General features: G+C 38.9%; 1 protein-coding gene across 11 annotated transcripts in view; it reads right to left on the bottom strand.

Annotated features, from left to right (window-relative positions):
* ADAM22 (ADAM metallopeptidase domain 22) overlaps window positions 1–18,023 on the bottom strand; it is a 238,401-nt gene that overhangs the window by 200,265 nt on the left and 20,113 nt on the right. The gene's annotated exons all lie outside the window — the stretch shown is intronic.

Below are 18,023 nucleotides of genomic sequence, written 5' to 3'. Positions count from 1 at the left end.
AGAACCAGAGCATCTCAGTAAGGGTCATCCTAGGATTCCGTGGGACACAAAAGGCACCTCAACCATACCTGGGATTTCCACTCTCATCAAACTACGGTATCAGGAGAAAGGAGAGAGCTTAATAGTCATAAAGCTTTCTGGACTCAAAGGACAGCCCTTCAGTTTTAAAGTCTTTGAAATAAATGAGTGTGGGAGAATGCTAACACATTCTGGTCCTCATGAAATCCCAAGGGTGAAGAACTCTCTGGATACTTCTTAGCCTCATTAAACATTCAACCCCCTAACTATTCACTGTTCCCAATTAACACCCTGGTTATTACCAAATTCTGACTTCTCTTCTATGATAGTTCTTGGAGCCACACCTTACTCTTCATCTCCATGTATGCCACAGCTCATTTCTCTCTGATCTTTCTAAAACTGACACTACCATGTGAAAATAGATAGCTAGTAGGAGGCTGCTGCATAACACAGGGAGCTCAGCTCAGTGATCTGTGATAATCTAGTGAGGTGGGATGCAGGGTGAGGTGGGAGGGAGGATCAGGAGGGAGGGGATATATGTATGAGTGCTCAGTTGCTCAGCTGTATCCGACTCTTTGCGACCCCATGGACTGCAGCCTACCAGGTTCCTCTGTCCATGGCGTTTTCCAGGCAAGAATACTGGAGTGAGTTGCCATTTCCTACTCCAGGGGATCTTCTCAACCCAGGGATCAAACCCATGTTTCTTGCATGCCCTGCATTGGCAAGCAGATTCTTTACCACTAGAGTCACCTGGGAAGCCTGAATAAATATATATATACATATAGCTGATTGACATTGTTGTATTGCAGAAACTAACAACACCGCAAAACAATTATGCTCCAATTAAAAAAAAAACAAACCTGACTCCTTACCAAAATAAAATCCTAACTATAAGTCCTATATTTTCTACTGCATCAAATACAAACTTTATCTCTCTGCATATCAAGAGCCTCCACAATCATCCCCACCTCGGACATAAAGCAAACAAGTCCCAAGGGACCCAGTCGTATCCCGTTCACACTCAGTTCTCTCTTCTACTCTTTAATTCCACAAGTTTTGTACATTCCAACCTTTTATGTAGCTTTCATGACTTGTGCTTTTAAAAACCAGACCCTGAGGTGGTGATCTTTACCAAGGCCATTTCCCAGAAGTGGCTCTACCCACCTTTCAAGACTTCCCTGGTGGGGCTTCCCTGGTGGCTCAGTTGGTAAAGAATCTGACTGCAATGCACGAGACCCAGGTTCAATCTCTGGATCAGGAAGATTCCCTGGAGGAGGAAATAACAACCTACTCCAGTATTCTTGCCTAGAAAATTCCATGGATGGAAGAGCTTGGCAGACTACAATCCATGGGGTTGCAAAGAGTTGGACATGACTGAGTGACTAACACTTCAACACTTACAATTTGTATTAATTCTGTCTAATTCTTATATTTTCTTTTTCCTGCAGCTTCAGTTTACAGCTGGTACTTTTATTTTATTGACCTCACTCAAGTCCCAAGGAGAAACCCGTGGCTTGAATTCAAAAAAGAAATCTATTGACAGCATGGTTAACTGCTGTTTAGTGAAAAATGTTTGTATTATTGATAGTAAAAGGAGCAGGATTGTATTAATAGTGTTTTAGTGTAAGACAGGCTTCCTTAGACTTTATGCAAATTGGTTCACTCAACAGATGTCTTCTGAGAGTCTACCAAGTGCTGGAATGCTTTTGATTTGGGGCCAAAGTGGTGAAGAAGGCTGCCCATGTTTCCCCTCTAGTGGGGCTTATCCTCTAGTGGAGGGAGAGAGAAAGTGACAATTAAATAAAATGACACAAAGTGAAAAATAAATTTAGAATATAAACACACTGTTTTCAGATTTAATAAGACAGGGTAAACAGGAACCAGGATAGATGGGGTTCTAGGTGGTATGGAGGCCTCTCTGAGGAGGTAACATCTGGGTGATGACCTGAATGATTAAAAGGGATCTACGATAGATAGAATAACAGCCCCCAAAGATGCCCACACTGTAATCTCTGGAACCTATGAACATGTTACCTCACATGGCAAAAGGGCTTCGAAGATGTGGTTAAGTTAAGGACCTTGAGATGGGGAGTATATTTGATTATCCAGGTGGACCCACTGTAGTCACCCCAGTCTTATAAAGGCCAGAGTCAGAGAAGGAAATGTGATGGGGATTCTCTAGGCAAGAATACTGGAGTGGGTTGCCATGCCCTCCTCCAGGGGATTTTCCCATTTGAGGGATAGAACCCAGGTCTCCCACATTGCAGGCAGATTCTTTACCATCTGAACCACCAGAGAAGCCCAAGAATACTGGAGTGGGTAGGCTATCTCTTCTCCAGGGAACTTCCTGACTGTGGAATTGAACTGAGGTCTCCTGCACTGCAGGCGGATTCTTTACCAGCTGAGCTACCAGGGAAGCCCTGTCATAGTGGAAGTAGAGATTAAACTGAGGTGAGAAATAGACCACATGCCAAGGAATGTTGGCAGCTCTAGAAACTAGAAAAAGGAAAAAGTTAGAGCCAGTTTTCCCCTGGAGCCACCAGAAGGAGCATAGCCGTGAGAACACCTTCATTTTAGCCTTTTAAGACCCAATTCAGGCTTCTGATCTCCAGAACTGCAAGAAAATAATTCCATTGTTTTAACATTAAGTTTTCAGTACAACATGTTACGGCAGCCATGGGAAACTAATGTAGCATCACTAGCAATGTCCCTGAACATTTAGAAAAATAACTCCAATAACAAGTTGACTGCATCAGTATTCAATGTCATTTTCCTCCATGGCTTGGTTAAAAACCAAGGCACTTGCAACAGTGACACTCACAAACAACGCACTGACACTCAACTCCAAACAGAGGGACTTCCCTGAAGGTATAGTGGCTAAGAATCCATGCTCTCACTGCAAGGGGTGCAAGTTCAGTTCCTGGTCAGGAAACTAAGATCCCACACGCCAAGCTGTGTGGCCAAAACAAAAACAAAAAACAGACAAACAAATAAAAGTCCAAATATAGGACTTCCCAGCCAAACCAAACTTGCAGTGGTGATCACTGAAATACACATTAGCCTTTTTTTTTCTTGCATTCTGGATAATCTCCTACCACTCGGGTATTTATAATCCCCATATGTCTGACTTAACCAGTAGGCCAAGGAGAAGAAACATATTTACTTCTTCAGGTTAGCTCGGAGAAATACTAAATTAAGTAGAATTACACTGAATTCAGGCAATATTAACAATCCAGCTTATTACTCAACACTTTTGAAGTGAGCCAGGACGGCTCACAGAAAGTTAATCTTAAACCTTACCTTCTTAGCTCAAAGGAAAAGAAAATATTTAAGAAGAGAGAACTAATCTACTCAAGATTTGCCTCTTTATTTCGGTGGGGGAGTGCCTAACATATATTGCTCCCCAAATTCTAATATTTATTTACTTTAACTAGAAGATTCAAAGGTAGCAATGACTCTTAGAGACATTTGAAAATTATTATTTTGCAGAAATGCACTTTTTCAAATTACATGTAAGAATGACTTGTGATTTTAAAATCTTAAATGCTTCATTACCATAGAATAATATTGAGAGAACCCTTGGAGCTCATTTAAAGTACATCCTTATTTTACAAATAAAGAAACTGAGGCATGTGGGCAATGTCATTTCCAAATCATATTGGCAGTAGGGCAGCGTTTCACCTCCTGGCGGGTTTTTCCCACCACACTTCATCTCTTTGCTTTCATTCTGCACTTTTTGGAGGTGCTTGCAGATTTTCCTGGGTTCTAAAGTGCACTTTTAGAGCATATGAGAAGACAATCAAACCATGACAAACAATCTTTGGAACTCTTGATTCCATCAGAAAAGTCAAAAACATTACCACATCTGACACAAACTACAACCTTAGAAATTAAGAATTATAGTTTACAACACACATAGAAACCAATTTTTAAGGGAAAAAAATTACAAAGGTAATGGTGAAATGTTTGTGTTTTAAGCAGTGAGGCTGACTTTGATCATAGCTGTGAAAAAAGACGGAGGGAAAAAAATGGAAAAATATAAAATAACTAACCAGATGGCAATAAAACTTAATAAATCAATATAATTACATAAGGATAATTTAAATTTCAAATTTCAAAAATGAATCATAGGATTTTAGGACCAGAAAACCTGATACAATCCCCAGATTGAGGCCTATTTATTATTCACGGGCAAGAGCTAACATTTAAATGTGAAGTTAATATAACCTCCATGCTCCTCGTGCATTTTGCTTCTTGGCAGCCTGTCTTTTTCTCTTCAGTTCTCCCAGAGCCAATGAACTAGGGCCAACCTACAGAATCCAAAGAGCAGCTATAAATTAACTTTTCAAGCTTGTGTTATTTACAACCTCTTTTTTAAAACAAAAATGCACTAAAACTTTCACAGTAGAATCAGAACTTTGACACAAGGAGAAAGACAGGCAGTCAGATTTTTAATTAAGCCAACCTAAAAAATGAATCCATGAATATTAATGGAGTGAGAATATTACCAGTCAAACGGAATTGTGCAACAGGATACTTCTGTAAATAATTAACAAAATTAAAAAGAAGTCTTCAATGCATGTAACAGAGTCTTCAGCTATTCTGCATCCTAAATTCCTTTTGACATTTTATTGCTTCTACTTTGTTTTTTAAAAAATACAAGTGCAATTTTTTGCATCCAATACTTTGAGTTCAATAAAAAACAAAAATGCCACTAATTAATTTTATCTATTTTCCCTGTTTTTCTACATCAGACAAGGCAACTGAAGAATCACCATAACCTCTCTGTATTTACTCCACTGCCTTATGTGAACTTCTGACAAAACAGCTCAAAGAGACTGATATAGCTTATTAACATTAAGATCCCTCATTCTAGAGTTTCCTATAACCACATCAATAATATCGTTTTCCCCTGTCTACTTAGTTAAGATATGGAACGTACTGCAGCAGAATTGTATAACAACAGCATTTTTAACAGAGCATTATACTCAGTAGATCTACTTAAAACATAAATTAATAGAATATATGTGAGAACATTAGCGCTTTCTATCCATAATTCTATATCTATGACTCTATGTTAAATACCTTCCTCTTTTCATCTGGTCAACTCAATCATACCCATAGTTGTCATAATCTACACTATATTTGACAACTTTACATACTTTCTTTAACCACAGTGTTCTTCAAATCCAACCTTCTACATTTAACATAGTAAGAACCAAATAGTATTCAACAACAGAACATGTTAAAACAAAATGAAAGAAAACAAAAAAACATAGCCTTTAAAGCCAAGCAGACTGGTTTGAATTCTAGGTCTTCCATTTATTAATGGAACAAATTGGGAAAATTGTTTAATGTCTCTGAACTGAAAGTCTCTGCCTCTAAAAGACCAAAAATAATAATAAACACTTCTATAGCTTTATTGTGAAAACTGAAGGATAAGTTACAATGTATTCAACCTTTGTGGAGCACTGACCATACCTCAGGAAATACACAGGGCCTTGGGAAAATAAAGAAGAGCCAGACGTGGCACCCAGAAAACTCACAGTCAAAAAAAGAAATCATTAACCAAAGTATTACAAAATATTTCAAAGTCCAATAATCAGTTAAGTTCAGTTGCTCAGTTGTGTCCAACTCTTTGCAGCCCCATGGACTGCAGCATGCCAGACTTCCCACCATGCCAGGCTTCTATCACCAACTCCCAGAGCTTGCTCAGATTCATGTCCATCAATTTGGTGATGCCATCCAACCATCTCGTCCTCTGTTATCCCCTTCTTCTCCCACCTTCAATCTTTCCCAGCATCAGGGTTTTTTCTAGTGAGTCAGTTTCTCGCATCAGGTGACCAAAGTATTACAGTTTTAGCCTCAGCATCAGTCCTTCCAATGAACATTCAGGACTGATTTCCCTTAGGATTGACTGGTTGGATCTCCTTGCAGTCCAAGGGACTCTCAAGAGTTTTCTCCAACACCAAAGTTCAAAAGTATCAATTCTTTAGTGCTCAGCTTTCTTTATAGTCCAACTTTCACATCCATACATGACTACTGGAAAAACCATAGCTTTGACTAGATGGACCTTTGTTGGCAAAGCAATGTCTCTGCTTTTTAACATGCTGTCTAGGTTGGTCATAGCTTTTCTTCCAAGGAGCAAGCGTCTTTTAATTTCATGGCTGCAATCACCATCTGCAGTGATTTTTGAGCCCAAGAAAATAGTCTGTCACTGTTTCCATTGCTTCCCCGTCTACTGGCCATGAAGTGATGGGACCGGATGCCATGATCTTCATTTTCTAAATGTTGAGTTTTAAGCCAGCTTTTAACTCTCCTCTTTGACTTTCATCAAGAGGCTCTTTAGTTCTTCACTTTCTATCATAATGATGGTGTCATCTGTGTATCTGATGTTATTGATATTTCTCTTGGCAATCTTGACTCCAGCTTGTGCTTCATTCAGCCTGGCATTTTGCATGATGTACTCTGCATATAAGTTAAATAAGCCAACAGAAGAGAAGACTCTACACATGGACATCACCAGATGGTCAATACTGAAATCACTGATTATATTCTTTGCAGCCAAAGATAGAGAAGCTCTATACAGCCAGCAAAAAGAAAACTGGGAACTGACTGTGGCTCAGATCATGAACTCCTTATTGCCAAATTCAGACTTAAATTGAAGAAAGTAGGGAAAACCACTGGATCATTCAGGTATGACTTAAATCAAATCCCTTAGAATTATACAGTCGAAGTGACAAATAGATTCAAGGGATTAGATCTGATAGAGTGCCTGAAGAACTATGGATGGAGGTTCATGACACTGTACAGGAGACAGTGATCAAGACCATCCCTAAGGAAAAAAAAATGCAAAGGGGGAGAACAGTTGTCTGAGGAGGCCTTACAAATAGCTGTGAAACGAAGAGAAGTAAAAGGCAAAGAAGAAAAGGACAGATATATCCATTTGAATGCAGAATTCCAAAGAACAGGAAGAAGAGACAAGAAAACCTTCCTCAGTGATCAACGCAAAGAAATAGAGGAAAACAATAGGATGGGAAAGCCTAGAGATCTCTTCAAGTCCAAAAACGGATATATGTAAAAAAAAGAACAGCAGACCTCTGACCATAGGATTACACAGAGTTGAGGAGGTACTCCTCAGACCAAGAATGCAGGGGAGAGCACTCCTAATAAAGGACCTACAAAGACACAAAAATAGAAAATAACTCAGTACATTCAAGGATTGAAGGAAACGGTACATTCCTGAGAAAGGGAATTGGAGGCATCTATTGTAGGAGAACAGGCTAGAACTCCAGTGGCAAAGAATTTCCAAACCAGTGGTTGTCAATCCTGATTGCACATTGAACCAGTGAACCAGTGAAGTTACTCAGTCCTGTCTGACTCTTTGTGATCCCATGGACTGTAGCCTACCAGGCTCCTCCATCCATGGAATTTTCCAGGCAAGACTACTGGAGTGGGTTGCCATTTCCCTCTCTGGGGGATCTTCCCAACCCAGGGATCAAATCCAGGTCTCCCGCATTGCAGGCAGACACTTTACTGTTGAGCCACCAGGGAAGCCCGCATATTAGGCTACATATGCGGCCCTAAGATTGCATATTAGACTTACTCAGAAAGCTCTTTATTTATTTTTATTATGTATTTATTTACTTTTGGGGGGAGTATAATTGCCTTACAACGTTGTGCTAGTTTCTGCTGTACAATGAAGTGAATCAGCCACATGTATGCATATATCCCCTTCCTCCTGATCTCTCAACCTCCCTCCCATTCCCTCCATCCCACCCCTTTAGGTCATCATAGAGCAACAAGCTGAGCTCTCCGTGTTACACAGCAGCTTTCCACTAGCTATCTATTTAGAACATAGCATCGTATACAGGGCAATGCTACTCTCCCAATTCGTCTCACCCTCTTCTTTCCCTCTGCATCCACAGCCTCTGTCTGCATCTTTATTCCTTCCCCGTAAATAGGTTCATCCATACCATTTTTCTAGATTCATATATATCCATTAATATATGATGTTTGTTTTTCTCTCTATGACTTACGTCGCTCTGCGTGACAGACTCTAGGTCTAGCCGCGTCACTACAAATAACCCAGTTTTATTCCTTTTTATGGCTGAGTAATATTCTATTCTACATATGGAGCACATCTTCTCAGAAATATTTTTTTAAAAATACCAATGCCTGGGCCCCAAACTCAGAGATTCTAATTCTTTTAGTCTAGAATGGATCCTGGGCATCAGTATTTTTCAAAGAGCTACCCTGTGATTTCTGATGGTGGCCAAGGGCTCAGAACCACTAGCATAAAACAATGTAAGAAATGTACTCTTTATCCTGGAAACAATAACAAACGGATGAAAAAGCCTTTGAGATGATAGATGTTCGATAAATAGCTCCTTTCCCATCTCCTCACAGTTTATGACAAAATATGTTTAGTTTTGAAATAATGATCTACTTACCAAATTCTCACATATTTCTTGCAAGAAAAATGTATGTTGTTTTGACAATTTACTGCTTGAATTTTGTTGTTGAATTCAACCAAAATAATAAATGTTTTAAAGTTTAAAAAAAAGGTGGGGGGGACAGTAGAAAAGGCAAAAAAAAGAAAAAGAGATAAACTGAAAGCCAAGAAGTTTACAGAAACATCTCTACAAGCACCTTAGAATACTCTTTTGCACAGAGCAGGCTCAAAAAAACTAAAAAAAAAAAAAAAAAAACCTAAAAAAAAAGAAGAAGAAGGAAAAGGAGCACTAGATTGGAATTCCCACGAAAATTTTTAAAGAGCTCTCCATGCAGGTCTAACAAGTAATCAATTACCATGGAATTCCTCTCTAGTTGAACTTGCTCTATAATGCAAATACCAATTCTTGCTACTATTTGCTGTGAAAAACTTTACAACTGATGCAAACATGTCCCATTGTTGTGGACATGCACCTGTTTAGGGATGTGTTATCCAAGAACAAAGATTATGTTATGCAGATCTCAGCACCAAGGAACACAAGGTGAAGCCACACATACCATCAAAAAAAAAAAAAAAAATGGTTCTTCTTAGATAAGTTCATTTTATAAAATTTTATATTGGAGTATAGTTGATAAAAAATTCTGTGTTAGTTCAGGTCTACAGCAGAGTGATTCAGTTATACACATCTTAGGAGGCACACTCTGAATTAGCCTTACTGAGTTTCCAGTTCTGATGTCACTGAAAGCCCTCGATTCTGTGATTCCTGGTGGCCAAGGACCCTTCTCTCCAGTGGCTGCTGCTCCAACAAGCTGGGGTGGGAGGGTGCTGTGCAGACATTGGCATCAGCTCTGATTTTCTCATCTCCATTCAGGAAGTTAGGCAGCCTCATTACCTATTTATGCTCTGCTATATTCTGATAAATCAGTCTCTCCATCATCTTGGCCATTAACTGCCCATTACTAGGACTTCATTTTGGTCCTGAACAAGAAAATGCTTACTCACACAAGCCTGAAAGTAGAAGCAGATCTTTATTATCTTCAGCAGCCTGAGAACAATACAATATGTAGTCATATTGAGCTGTAATTAAATCTGAATGCAAGGAACCCCAATGTTTGAATGCAATAAAATCAGCAGACAACAACATCCCACAGATGAACCAGTCCTGGGAAACTGATCAGATCAGATCAGTCGCTCAGTCATGTCCGACTCTTTGCGACCCCATGAATCGCAGCACGCCAGGCCTCCCTGTCCATCACCAACTCCCGGAGTTCACCCAGACTCAAGTCCATCGAGTCAGTGATGCCATCCAGCCATCTCATCCTCTGTCGTCCCCTTCTCCTCCTGCCCCCAATCCCTCCCTGCATCAGAGTCTTTTCCAATGAGTCAATTCTTCTCATGAGGTGGCCAAAGTACTGGAGTTTCAGCTTTAGCATCATTCCTTCCAAAGAAATCCCAGGGCTGATCTCCTTCAGAATGTCTGGTTGGAGCTCCTTCCAGTCCAAGGGACTCTCAAGAGTCTTCTCCAACACCACAGTTCAAAAGCATCGATTCTTCGGCGCTCAGCCTTCTTCACAGTCCAACTCTCACATCCATACATGACCACAGGAAAAACCATAGCCTTGACTACACGGACCTTGGTTGGCAAAGTAATGTCTCTGCTTTTGAATATGCTATCTAAGTTGGTCATAACTTTCCTTCCAAGGAGTAAGCATCTTTTAATTTCATGGCTACAGTCACCATCTGTAGTGATTTTGGAGCCCAGAAAAATAAAGTCTGACACTATTTCCACTATTTCCCCATTTATTTCCCATGAAGTGGTGGGACCAGATGCCATGATCTGATACTTTCCCTTAACCCAAGAAAGGCTTAGGAGAAAGATTACATGTCTTCCTGGTCCCACTGCTGACCTGACATTTCATTTATGGAGCTACTAAAACTTTCTCATTTTGTTTCTCCCCAAATGGTAACTAAAAATAGTATGAATTACAGGATGCTGCGAGAAAAATACTTTAAAATTTTTGTTTATGGTGAAAAAATAGATAAAAGCTTGCTGCAAAGCATAATGTAACTACTGAGAGCTAAATAAGAGACAGGTAAAAAGAACAGAGGAAGGGAGAGGCAGTTAAGCTATTATATTATCAAATGAATGACTAGTCAGTTCAGCTCTAAATCGGATAATTTTAAAAGCAGGCCTGGAAATAAAGGTTGTCTCTGCCAGCTGGGTCACAGTCCTTCCTGGAGGCAACTTCAGAAAGAGGTCAAGTCCAAAGAATAAAATTAGGAATGGTGAGTTCTTCACATCAAGATTCACTTCAACCAGTTGTTATGTGAATGGATTTTTCTTTGCTTGCTTGCTTAATTTCATCTTCCTTTTATGGATATCAGAGGCATCTGAGAATTAAGGCTCATACATGAAAGGGCCAGCTCCCAGAATTAGAAGAAAGACATCACTGACCAAAATGTCATGATGAATACTGGTACACAAGAATTCCATGGCATTTTCTTTAAGAAAAAATTTACATAAGGTAAGAAAGTTTTTTCTCTCCTAGAACTAAAGACTAACACTACATAATTATAGAGACTTTCTGCTCACACACACACACACACACTCACATAATATATATATATATATATATATACACACACACACACACATATATATATGTATATATATATATACTAAACTTCAAAAGGACCAGATTCTTTCTGTACTATTTCAACTCTACAAGTTTTCCAAAAACATATGTTTATGCTTAGTTGCTCAGTCGTGTCTGACTCTTTGAGATCCCATAGACTGTAGCCCACCAGGCTCCTCTGTCCATGGGGATTCTCCAGACAAGAATACTGGAATGGGTTGCCATGCTGTCTTCCAGGGGATCTTCCCAATCCAGGGATCAAACCCAGGTCTCCCACATTGCAGACAGATTCTTCACTGTCTGAGCCACCAGGTAAGCCCTTCCAAAAACTTAGCTGAGAAAAATCTAAGTAAAACATTTCAAGAACAATGATTCAGCATAAAAGAAAAAGAAAAAAGAGAAGTCTCTAAAATTAAGGATCCTCAAAAGATGTTTGTTTTTTATCTGCAATTTGATAGATAATGCTTTCTTTATTGGGACATAAAATGAACAAAAAACCGCTGCAAAACGACCTATTTATTTTTAGGGATTCCCAAGTAGTTAGAATGAAGATTGGTTGGAAGAACATACCAGTTACCTCAATTATCATCGTTCCAAAGTGAAGGAAGGAATGGATATGTGTGTGTGCATTTGCATGTGTGTGTGTGTGTGTGTATGTGTGTGTATGTGAGAGAGAAAGAGAGATTGAGAGCAAGCATCCAGATTACCAGTCATCACTGAGGATCACTGAGGGAACCATGTCTCAAAGTCACAACTTCTTTCAATGCACACATAGGTTACAACATAGCAAGAATCTGCTATGGAGATTCAGTATGACATGAATGTGTCCAGCAAATTCTTAAACTGATGGGCTTCAACATACTACCAGTTGGTGTCTCCAAGCTGCTTTGAAGAGTAACTCCTTGCCCTTAAATTACAGGGGAATTGAAAAAAAAAACAACACTCATGGTGCATGTTTATTAGAAAATACAAATGAGAAAAATTTTGTTACATGTATCTAGTCTCTAGTCTCTTTTGGATATAAACTTCAAAAGCATCTGAATTTAAACAAATATACAACACTGTAAAGCAATTTTCTTCCAATTTAAAAAGAAAGAAAGAAATTAAAGAGTGAAAAATTTAAAACACGTTATTAGGAACTATTTAAAAGGTAGCAAAACAATGAAATTACTCTATTGGACAACAGTAATAAAAGAAACTCTAGAAATTACTTTTTCTTACATTTCCATTATTTATTGGCACTAGTGGCTACTGGCCCCTATGATAAGTAGATCAAATATGTTACTTAATCCTTAGCACTAAACACTTTCCCTGGAAAAGTGAAATGCCTTTTAAAAATACATTGACTGTAAACATTAATTAAGGTTGGGTTTGTGTATTTCTCAGCGTTCTTTTTAGATAGACTGTAGTTCAAGTCAACTAGAATAAAGCCCAAGTTCTAATGTTCACTGAATGTTTGACAAAATATCTGAAAAAAAGGAACAGTAATAGTTTTCTTTAAATATTTATGTGATGCATTCAATACTATGCAAGAAATTTAGAAACATACAGAGTTCATAGTAAATATTCAAAAAGTATTGTTGTTGTGCTTACTATTCTATTAGATGCATAAAATCCATAAAACATTTTAAGTTCAAAGTTAAATATGAATGTTTTGTGTTCCTTATTATCTCCCTGCTATTTAAAATTGTGGTTAACGAACCAGAGACTGCAGCAGCACTAATTAAATGAGCTTATTAAAAAAGGAGAATTCAGGCCCACTGGAACTACTGAATCAGAATCTGCATTTTTACAATATCCCCAGTGTATTTGTTACCCATTCAAAATTACAAGGTACATAATAGAATTGTTGAAAACTAGATTAAATATTGTTGACACTTCATATACACAGACCACCATTTAAATGGGCTCTTTGGATATATTAAAAGTGATCTGAAGAAAATATGTATGTCAGTGAAATCAACATAATTTTTCATTGAGTAAAACTTACATATGGATGACATTCTGAATTTTTTAAATACACTCAGGTGTGAATGTACAGAGGATATTAAATAGATCAGTGCTATTCGTAAAAATATATTTTTAAATACATTGACTGTAAATAATCTCTTATAGTAGGATTTCTATCTCTAATAAGAGATAATGTTATTGAGACAGAAAAACTCACCAAACCAAGTCAACGTTATCCATTGTACCTCCAATAATGCTTGCACGTGCGTGTACGCGGGTACGTGTGTACACACCCTAGCTTATAGCCAATGGTAACCTAGAAAATAATTACAACTTGAAACAAGTAAACTCTGTAAGTGCTGGTGAGTCCAACTCTAAAAAGATCTGATAGAAAGAATAGCTGCTGCCCTAAAAAAAGATCCTCACTGGAGGGTGTCTGGACCTAGGACAAGCTAACAGTATCTAGTGATATAAAGTCAGAATCAAACGTAGGCTATCCCGTAGGCCCAAAATGTCTTCATTGCAACAAAATAACACAACAAAATTTCTGAGATTTCTAACTATTGTTTTGAATTTGTGTCTGCATATAAAAAGAAAACAAAATCCTGGTCTGGTCACTTTTTTTTTTCTTTTTGGCCACATCACACAGGTTGTGGAATCTCAGTTCCCCGACCAGGGATCAAATCCATGCTTCCCTGTGTTGGAAGCATGAAATCTTAACCACTGAACAGCGAGGGAAGTCCCTGACCACTCTGTGCTTCACTGGTATGAACTCAACTCTAGATAGGAACGATATCATGCCAGAAGTTGATGAAACTTGACCTCCTCTGTGTTAGAAAGGGAAAGGATAGAGAATTCTCTGGCAGTCCAGTGGTTAGGACACCATGCTTTCACTGCTGGGGTCCTGTGTTTAATTCCTGGTTGGAGAACTAAGATACTACAATCTGTATGCTTGGCCAAAAAAAAAAAGCCAGAAAGGACACACAGATAGGATCACAAGGAGTCAAGACCTTGTGAAGGCAGGTCAGTGGAGCTTGGGAGGCAACAGCTTGTTTAAAGCTATCTAAACATATCTTCCTCTGCTTCAACTCTCAGCCTTAACAAAAGAGCAAGCATGCAGGGGCACTCAACTGTTTTCAGTGTTTCATACATGACCCAGGTTTCTATGCTGTTGATATGTTTTGACATAAAGCTGAATAAACCAAACTCTCTAGTTGTTGCCTCTACTGAGGGCAAATTACAGCAGTTTAACGAGGCCTCTGTGCAACTGACATGCTGGGTTAAAGAAAGGATTTCTGAAAGATTCCCCAGTTCTCTTTTACAAGGGAAAAGGGCTGGGCACAGCCTTTCTTTCTGTTCCCTTTTAATAGTTTTGTGTTGTTTTCTTTTTAAACTTCTTGTTGCTCTGAAGCAAATGCATACCTTGAAGTAACACACACAGTTCACTTTTCAATTAATTTATTAAATGATACCCTGGGAGAATTTCTTTACTTCTGAGGAGTGTAGGTCGTCCCTGTGAACTATCCCCACTGAGTTTCTGGGAAGCTGCCTCCTGGCAAAGCCTCCTGATCAAAATGTTCCCTAGTACAGCATACTCAGCACGCTGCCACCAAGCCGACCTTTTTGTCCTTCTCTGGCCTTCCTGGCAGGTTCCACCACCTCCATAACCACCATCACATTCTGAATCCCTAGGTGTGAACCACAACAGACTCTGAGAAAGATACAACCCCTGTCTACAGATTTTTATTGCCTAGTAAAACATGTTATTAGTCTTGTACAAGGCAGTAGCATAATTCAGAACCAAGCTCTTTTGTCCTAAAGAGTTTTCCCTCTTTTAAAACTGTGAGCAGTTATTTACAAAAAGTGGCAGAGGGTAGCGGCTTAGACTCCCAATTCTAGAGCCAAATTTCCTGTTTCAAAGCCTCCCTCCACCCCTTCCCAAACTGAACAATCAAGTCATTTAAGCTCCCTGTGCCTCAGTTTCTCCATTTAGTAGATGGGAACAGTAGCATCAACTTCTGAAGATTGCTGAGAAGACTGGATGCCTGTAAAGTACACAGAAAGTCTAGGTCCTTCGAAGCTATTTATTATTCCACTGCATGAGCAGCACACGTCTAAGTGTGTGTGTATGTGAAGTTTGAGTGTGTGTGTGTGTGTGAGACAGAGAGAGAGAGAGAATTCTGTGTTACATCCAGAGTCAGATTTTTTCTCTTTTTAGCTGTACGTCCCTCCCAGATCTCATCTCCTCCAACAGGAATTGAACCCCGGGCCACTGCTGTCAAAGCCCTGAGTCTTAATCACTGGACCACCAAAGAACTCCTTAGAATTATTGCTTCCCTCCAGTCACTTCCAGATGACAGTTCCTCTGCTCCTCTCTCTTGAGGTCCACGCCCCACAGCTATACTACCCTCCACTCACAACTCTGGACCAACTGCCTATGTATTCCCAACACTTAGTAGCTCCCTTGGCACATGACACATACTCACTTACAAATTTAAAATAATTCTGACAATAAGATTAACAAATGTTATTTTGCAAGTTTTGAATTACTTTCCATTTTGCAAATGGAAAATAGTTCTCAGAAATATCACCCTAATAAGGGTTGCTTTCATATGGTTAGACAAACCAATCATTTTATTGGTTTTTTTATTTGGTTCTCTAGTAGCTTGTAAGCACCATCACTGTTACACAGGGTAAAAGCTTTAACAGCAAATGCTCTCTATTGATTCTCCTTAAAATTTTCTTACCTGGGACCTTGTGCTCATTTTATTCAACCAACATGTGTTGTGCATTTGTAGCCATTTGGCTACATGGCTTGCAATATGCATTATCTGTAGTTCAGAGGGAGAAGGATGAAACTGAGTTTTAGGGAACCTCAGTGAGTTGTATGGTTTATTTCTCACCTGAGAAAGAAACAAACATCTACTCCATACCATCTTGAAAAAATGATTGTGGAGACTATTTTGTACGTTTTTGAGACAACCTTTAATTGTAGTTTTTCTCAATGCTGAATTATCTTTTTCCTCTTCAACAGCTAACAGAACTCTCTTAATGCAATTTAGACCTATTTCCTCCCTTTGTGAAACAGGATACGTTCAAAAATGACTTGAAAGTATGCCTCTCCTCTGTTAGGCACAGCAGAAACTATCTGCTACTTTGTAGGCTTTATAGCAGGCTAGCACTAAAAATATCTACCAACTACACAGGGTAAAACATCCTACAGAGTGATCCATGGCCATGCAAGTACAAACATAAAAGGGAAGTACATTTAAGTTCACCGAAGTAATACTTCGGCTTTCTGCTGGCTCAGTTGGTAAAGAATCTGCCAACAATGCAGGAGATGCTGGTTCAATCCCCAGGTTGGGAAGATCCCCATGAGAAGGAAATGGCAACTCACTCCAGTATTCTTGCTTGGGAAATCCCATGGACAGAGGAGCCTGGTGGGCTACAATCCATGGGATTGAGAGTGTCAGACATGACTGAATGACTAAACCTACCTACCTACCTACCAACCTAAGGTAATACTGTCTTGCAAAGAATCCAAGTGCATTGTACTGGGGGTAGGGAACAGATTACATTCAGATACTATAGTGAAAATTTGTGTGGTCTTCTTTGGAGAGAACATAGAATGAAATGGAAAATATTGCAAGATATGGATATTTTAAAATATTTCCCCCAGTACAATTTTAACTGAGATCTTCCATCACCTGTCTTCTCTGGCGTAGTCTTGTTACTCATACCTGATAGATATGCTCTAGCCTCAGGGTCGTTGTACCAGCTGTTCTTTCCTACTGAAATGCTCTTCCTCAGAAGAGCCTGGCTCACTTACCACTTCCTTCAAGTTTTTCCCAATGTCACCTTCTTTCTGAGATCTATTGGATCATCCTATTGAAAATTACAATCTATGTTCCCCACACCCTTGGCAGGCACTCCCAATATCCATTACAATGCTTTACTTTTTAATTTTGTTTTTCATGCTACTTATCACCTCCTGCTATACTAAGTAATTTATCATTTATTATGGTTTTGCCTGTCTACTAGAACATAAGTCCCATGAAGAAACAAACTTGGTTTTTTAAATTCATTTATATATCCCCCAAAGCCAGATAATGCTTTCCTATAGTAGGCCCTAAATAAATATTCAGGGAATAAATTTTTAAAATGTCAGCTCACAAATGAAATCACAGGAAATAATTCCATCACACACATGCATGCATGTGCATGTGCATGCGCATGCACACACACACACACACACACACACACACCCTATGTTAATATTGCCCAAAACAGTTATGGAGCCTTAATCTGAAAAATGAAAGAAGCAATGGAAAAGTTTCAATTGCAAAGCTGGCAAGTTTAAACTTTATAAGAAAAGGAACAGAATCTAAGTCTATTAAATATTTGCAGTCTTCTCAGCTCCCTCATTATTCAAAGATAGAACAAGGAAAAGAGAAATCAAGAATCTCTAGTTCTAGTGAAAACACGCTGCAGAGAACAGGAGCTATAAAAAGGCATGATTAATAGCTCTAACATAACTAAAATACCCAACTGCACAAGGGCCAGAGGTGCAGAGACAAGTGTAGATTTTTCTCTCATTCAGTGAAATGTGAGAACTAAAACAGACCCAGGGGCCCAAGAGAGATGGGCTATTCCATGAAGACTCTCCAGACAGGTATACACACACATACGTACGCACACCACTAACACCACCAGCAACGATAATATCTGCACTTAGAGCTGCTCTTTGCCGAACACTTTCTGCAAGGAGCATATGATGCTAAAAGGAAAGCATACGAGCTTCTTCTAACCCAATTATTTCTTGAGAAAGAGAAATAACACAAACAATTAACTTCAGAATAACAGATTTTGGAAAGACTGTTGAAAACTGTTGGAAATTCAGAAACACATGGTTGATTGATTACGTGTTAAAATATTTATTAAATACGGGAATCCATTGCAAGATA

This window comes from Bos indicus, chromosome 4, assembly GCF_029378745.1.
Source record: "Bos indicus isolate NIAB-ARS_2022 breed Sahiwal x Tharparkar chromosome 4, NIAB-ARS_B.indTharparkar_mat_pri_1.0, whole genome shotgun sequence".
Lineage (NCBI taxonomy): Eukaryota > Metazoa > Chordata > Mammalia > Artiodactyla > Bovidae > Bos > Bos indicus.
This window is presented reverse-complemented; position numbering and strand designations above follow the sequence as displayed.